Raw genomic sequence first — 7,066 nt, forward strand, 5'->3', positions numbered from 1 at the left:
TAAGAATATAGAGCCTCAAATTTTTGTGAGAGATCAAGCTTCAGCTGTTGTGTGAGCTGCAGGTCAGTTCTTTGCTGCTTTACAGAAGCTTTTCATTTGTTAAGAACATTTTGGTATTAATTTGTGTATTAATTGTGAGCTGGGTATGTTTGTTGGAATAGCTGTGATTTTCCCCTGGGCAGCTGAACAGCTCTCCCTGCTTGGTGACTCCTCTGCCATCCTAAAAGGAGGAAGAAGAGAAAATCCTTCCCTTGTTATAAGGCCTCCATTTGTTTTGTTATTCCTCTCTAAAGAACAACATAACTGTTATCAATCCTATGTTATAAGATTGCAATACATAGAATCTGTTATGATTTAAAATTGCATTTATTAGTGTCTGTAACAATATTCCAGATGTCCAGCTGCATAACATTGAAAGAATATTAGCAATCCGAGAGGAATACATGGAAGTGAAAAATATATTTTGCCATAGACCTTTCTATGGAAAAGAGCATCTGGTAAAGCCTCCTAGAGTACAAAATCTGCTGTTCAAAAGGCAAAAATTGCCCAAAACAACCCCCTTGGATCCTAGTACCACCAAAAGTAGAGAAGATTTATTCAAGGCTCAAACTTCTTCCCTTGATGTTCACCAAGATAACCCAACTGTTACCTGTAAAATAAATGCTTCTCAACTGTGAAGTCAATTGGCACTCTGTGTAATAAACAATAGAAAATCTCAGAAGAAGGTGAAATAGGGGAAATAATGATGTTTTGAAAAGTCTCTGGAACTTCAATTTATGAGCTTTTCGATGAATTAAAATGGCATGCAGGGGAAGTTACCCTTATTCTCATTAAACAAATTCAGTCATATATATACACACATTTTTGTATATACATAAAAGTTTCCTTTATATTAAAAATAATTAAAACATTCCAGCTTGAAAGCATGGAGAAAATGCAGAATTGTTACCTTGGATTTTCTGAATCTAAAATGCTCTCTTTTTTCTTTTAATTCCCTAGTCCGGATGAACAGAAAAACTCCACTGCTATCTCAGTAAGTTGTTCTGAAATAGCAGGCTGCAGTTCAGCTTTCCTGTCAATCATCAGAGATCAGTGAAAGTAATACAGCAACATGAGGAGAGGCAGAATATATTGTGCTGCTCATCTTGAGTATGATATATATATATATAATTTTTTTTCTGTATAAACATGACTGCAAATTCTGGAAAATTCTATAAAGAAAATAAGTCAGATAAATGTTGTAAGCCCAAATTCTTCCTCCTCCAGTAGTACTGATAAGTTCATATTAATAAAATGAGGTTCCATTGAATTTTTCATTTTAAAACATGATTTATGGGGAAATTGTCGTTATCTGTCATTCCAAATGTTTCTGGAGGGCACAATAATCTGTCAATTATTTTACTTCTGTCTTTTGGAAATGTGTACTGTGTATATATTTTCTGATATTTTGAAGATGACAGCATCCTTAGTGACAGTGTCCTTAGGAGTAACTACATAAACAACCATTAAATATATGGAAAAACACATATCTGATGAAAAATTTTACTTGAGTAGTAACAAGTGAGTTGTAAATTTTATGTCCTACATAGTATCATAACAAAAGAGAAAAACTACCAAATAATTATTTGCAGGATACTATAGAAAAAAAAAAAAAAAAGGCAACATTTGAATACAAAAACAGATTGGTATTTTGTGCTGTTTCTACACTAATAATTTTTTGAATCTTAAGACAGAAAGTGTTTTTGGTGGTGGTGGTGGTGGTGTTTTTTCACTTAAACTGTTTACTCGAGGATTTCAAAGAAAAGGAAGTGCCAGATATAACTGGAGTTGGAAGTGCTTAGTCTCTCAACAGAGAACTTCATCACATTCAGGGTAGAATCTTAAGTCCAATCCAAAGGCCACTAAAGTTAATTGAATGATGTGATCCCTACTGTTTTCAGTGGGAATTGGATTAGGTGTGAGGACATCTAAAATGGTGTGATGGCATTTAGCCATGCCACTCTCATTAATTATAATAGGAACTGAACTGTTATAACCTTGTCTAACACAGAGCACTTGCCCTTTTTCATATTACGACTGATTTTGCAATGAAGGGATTTACATACTTTTTCATTGCATAAACCTCAATTCTGATTGGCATCCCAATATTGAAAAAGAAGTGATAGAGCATTTGCAAACATCCCCTTTGGTTTAATGAAATATTTAAGGAAAAATTCCCAGACTGAATATGCTCATCATACTGTCTTGATTGTTTGTTTGCTTGCTTATTCTGATTGAATAAAAAGGTTTTCTTGGAGACATCTCCTTTTTTTTACCACTGGGGTATAGGATTGTGCTATCATAAGGTTTTTGGTTTGGCATGTTTAATATAGGCTTCTGTTGTAGGACTGTGGACACTTTCGGAGCAGTACTAATGGTACATATGTGCTTGTGCTGATTGTGTTCGTGATTAGAATCTAAATTAGAGAGCAGTATGCATCTCTGTCTTTTTCATTCCTGAACATGCACGCATTTGTGCCCAAACATATATATGTAAAACTAGCCTGATTAAAAAAAACAACCAACACTCCTCCCCCCCCCAAAAAAAAAAAAGTTTTTACGTAGAGATAGATTTTGTCATACTTTTTTTTTTCTTTTCCCCCACCATAAAAGTATCGATATAATAATTTCTGGTTAAATCGCTTCTTGCTTTCACCCAGAATAATTCTAAAGCAAGTGAATATTTTTTTTTTTCTTCTCAAGTCTGGGCGATGAAGATGATGAAGGGCCTAGAGGGGAAGACGTATGAGGAGTGGCTGAGGTCACTTGGCCTGTTCAGCCTGGAGAAGAGGAGACTGAGGGGAGACCTCATCGCAGTCTACAACTTCCTCGCGAGGGGGAGACGAGAGGCAGGCGCCGACCTATTCTCCTTAATCACCAGTGATAGGACCTGCGGGAATGGTGTCAAGCTGAGGCAGGGGAAGTTTAGGCTGGACATCGGGAAGAGGTTCTTCACCGAGAGGGTGGTTGCACACTCAAACAGGCTCCCCAGGGAAGTAGTCACTGCACCAAGCCTGTCTGAATTTAAGAAGCGTTTGGACTGTGCACTTAGTCACATGGTCTAAAATTTTGGGTAGATCTGTGTGGTGCCAGGAGTTGGACTTGATGATCCTTATGGGTCCCTTCCAACTCAGGATATTCTATGATTCTATGAAAATTAGACACCTGCTATAACAAGCTTAATTTCCAAAGAAGCTTTACAGAAGTTATCATCTACCTAAGTATTAGCACCATAGGAAATACCAATATAATTTACATGTATTAGATTTCTGTGCACCTTACAGTGTTATCAACATGAAAAACAATTGCAGTTCTTTTTGGAATTGCTTCCCAGGTGGTCAAACAGACACAAAAATAAGAAAACAAGAACAGTTCTATAAAACTTACATACTGTGATAAAATCCAGTCTAAACATTTTGAATCTAAAACTACTATATGTGATGGAATAAGTACTAGTTGATCATAATAAAAACAGCATTTTCAAAAATCTGTATAGAACAAGCTGGTGCCTTGAGTCCAACTCAGTAACACTCCTGTAAACTAAAGGTAGAAACACAACATATATGTTCCATGTGTTGTATCAGTACACAGTTTTTACACCATAATATAACCTGAAGCTAAACACTGGTTAATCATGTCATCTGGACATATTTTTGTGTCATTGTAGAAAATACTTCATTTTATAAAAGTTAAAATAAACAAAAAAAAACAAAACAGAAACTGATGGAAATATTGTTTTGGTGTTTGATTCACAATATTCTTTTTGAGGCTGAAGGTTTCTTCATCAAAAATCTGAACATTTCTGCATAAAGATGACATTTTTGATGTTATATGTCATTGTAAACTTTATTTTCCTGTAGCAGAAGGAACTTCTTTGGTCTTGGTGGTTTCATACTGCTGGCTAGCTAAGCTCCACCACGATGCACTCTCACTCTCCCTCCTCAAAAGGACAGGGAGAGAAAAATATGATGAAAAAGCTCCTGGACACGGAAATCACTAACCAATTATCACAAGCAAACAGTCTCAACGTAAAGGAGATTAATATAATTTATTGCCTAGTAATAACAGATATGAGAAGTGAGTAAAGCAAACCAAAACCAGCTTCCCACCCATCCATCCTCTTCTACCTCCTTCCCCCCAAACAACATGGGAGAACAACTCTGCGGTCAGTCCCTAACACTTCATCTCTGCCACACCTTCACGGTCACTCTCTGCCCCTGCTCCACGTGGGATCCCTCCCACGGGATGCCGTCCTTCCCAAAGAGATCCTGCGTGGGCCGCCCACAGGCAGCAGCTCTTCAAGAACTGCTCCAAACATGGATCCGTAGCACAGGGACCACCCGTCAGGAGCAGACTGCTCCAGCACGGGTCCCCCACGGGCGGCAGCTCCCCCCAGACCCCCTGCTCCTGCGTGGGCTCCCCTCCACGGGCTGCAGCTCCGGCCCGGGGCCTGCTCCTGCGGGGGCTCTCCATGGGCCGCAGCCTCCTCCAGGCCACCTCCACCTGCTCCACTGAGGGCTCCTCCACGGGCTGCAGCGTGGAGATCTGCTCCGTGTGGGACCCGTGGGCTGCAGGGGGACAGCCTGCTCCACCAGGGTCAGGGACAGGCCGCAGGGGAACTGCTACTGCGTGACTGGAGTACTTCCTGCCCTCCTCCTGCACTGACGTTGCGGGCTGCAGGGCTGGTTCTCACACCTTTCCTCACATTTCCTCTCCCAGATGCTGTAACACAGCATTTTTTTAATTCCCTCTTTCTTCAGTCTGCTCTCCCAGAGGCCCAACTACCATCATTTGCTGGCTCAGCTCTGGCCAGCAGCGAGTCCCTTTGGAGCTGGCTCTAATCTGACATAGGGCAGCTACTGGACTCTGCTCACAGAGGACACCCCTGCAGCCCTCTACTACCAAAACCTTGCCATTTAAGCCTAATGCAGTCACGTTCATTTAAAATGGATGAGTTTAAATGATGTGTAAGGGTTTATAAAAGTTTTAATGTTTTGTCCTTAACAAGGTCTTAATAACTTTTCACCCTTCATCGCCTAGGAAGCTCAGGACTGTGAGAGACCTAGGGCAATTTAACAAAACCTTGTTCTTCCTTCTGGCTTACCTGCTGTACTTATTAAAACATCTCTGTGGGAGCCCATAATCATTCTCTTCTCTGTTAAATGGACATATACTGAAGAAGAGACTGTTTTGAGTGACATAAACTATCCTTTGTATATTTTGATATGCAATTATCAACTGCTAACTTCATAAATTCCAGAAGCATGATCTCTTTGCACCTGAAAGTGCCTTTAATAAACGTTAATTGAAGTTTTTGAGGAATTAAGCAAACTGTACATTAAATTACATCTATATCCATTTTTGTACAACTCAGTCTCATCTAATTGTTTTAATGTTTTCATGACCAAATGACACTCAATGGCAATAGATTATTACAACTCTTTAGAGAGCTGTTTACATACATAGAGTCTCCATTCCCATAGTCTGATCTCTTAATTCACCATTCAGTCAGTTATGCTTGACTGTTTCAAAAAGTCTAAGCTTTGTACCAAGTTAAATGTTTATTCTTTTATATATCAGAAATTATATTTCAGTATATATATAGCATTCTCGTTTCATTTTTAAAAGTACATGAGGATAAATTCTTCACAAAACAAGATGAAATATTTCATCTATTAATAGTTCGTAATTACTTCAAAAACAAAACCATAAAATTAATGAAGACAGTAAGAAGAACATAAACTAGTGCATATGCTAACTGAAATTAGCAGGGCTAAGAGGGAATTTGAAGAGGAAATAGCCAAGGACTTGAAAGCCATCATTGAAATGAAATGAATTGTTTAGCAGGCCTATTAGAGCAAAAGAGCAACATTACAAAAATGAGGTTCATGGGAAAGTAAAGCTACAAAGAGACCACTGACAACTATAATAAATCTGCAGAGCCACAGAATGGTCATAATTTGAGGGCTCCTTTCACTTAGGTTTTAATCTGAGCAGCATCTGTATGGATAAGTGAGCACTTATTGAATGCTTGTCACTCAGAAGAGATTGAGGCTGTAACCCATAATATTGGTATAACTGTTGATGAGATCATTTTATTTAATAACTAAATTTTGGCTTAGGGGAGTGATTGTCACCAATAAGATTGTGTCTCAGATTTTACCTTTTTCACTGAAGTTGAGATATTGTTACCCACGCCTATATTTTATTTCTGGTTCTTATAATTCCACCTAACTAATTTGCTTTTCAAACCTGCCTCAGGTATAAAATACGTAGTCCGAACTCATTTTTGAGGGGTTTCCTGATGAAAGGGATGGGGGAAAAATACTTCAGGTAGGTGCTAGTGATAAAGCATTGGTATTGAGCTGTTGGGTTTTACAGATGTAACTCACAAAAGTGACTGAATCCTCTCCATCATCATGATAATAAAATTCACAAATAACACATCTGTATCAGACTTTGAGAGAGCATTTTTTTTTTAAGAGGCAGGGAAAAATCAGTTGCAACATAGTTATTCTTTACATTGTTTGACTCTCTTGGACCTAAAAAACAGTGATGAAGATTTCATAAACTTCCATGTATGTGTTCCGGTATTTCAGTCTTCACTATTAGAAAGTTTTGCCCAGGATCCAACCTCTGCATCTCTTGCTGCTTTTAAAGAGCCCCTGACCCATAACACTGTGAATTTCTTTTTTCTTTTCTTTTTTTTTTTCTTTTTTTTTCCCAGTTGTCTTTTATCTATTTGAGGACTGGTATCATTTTATTATATATCCCTTCAGTCTTCTGAGTTCCAGACTAGTGAATCTTCTGTCCTTTGGCCCTTCCATCCTTTGGTCCTGACAGATCTTCATATCCATAGCAACAAAAAAGGTATGATTTTCAAACTATCACTTTGGAGCATAAATTTCACTGACTGTCGTAGATTAAAGTTTCTAATTTAGTCAGTGCTTTTGACACCTGACTATAAAAAGGCCTTCTTGGTTCTTAAACTGTCGATTCAACCTGTGACACTTATTGCGTATTGATT

The sequence above is a fragment of the Anser anser genome, assembly GCF_964211835.1.
Source record: "Anser anser genome assembly, chromosome: 8".
Classification (NCBI taxonomy): domain Eukaryota; kingdom Metazoa; phylum Chordata; class Aves; order Anseriformes; family Anatidae; genus Anser; species Anser anser.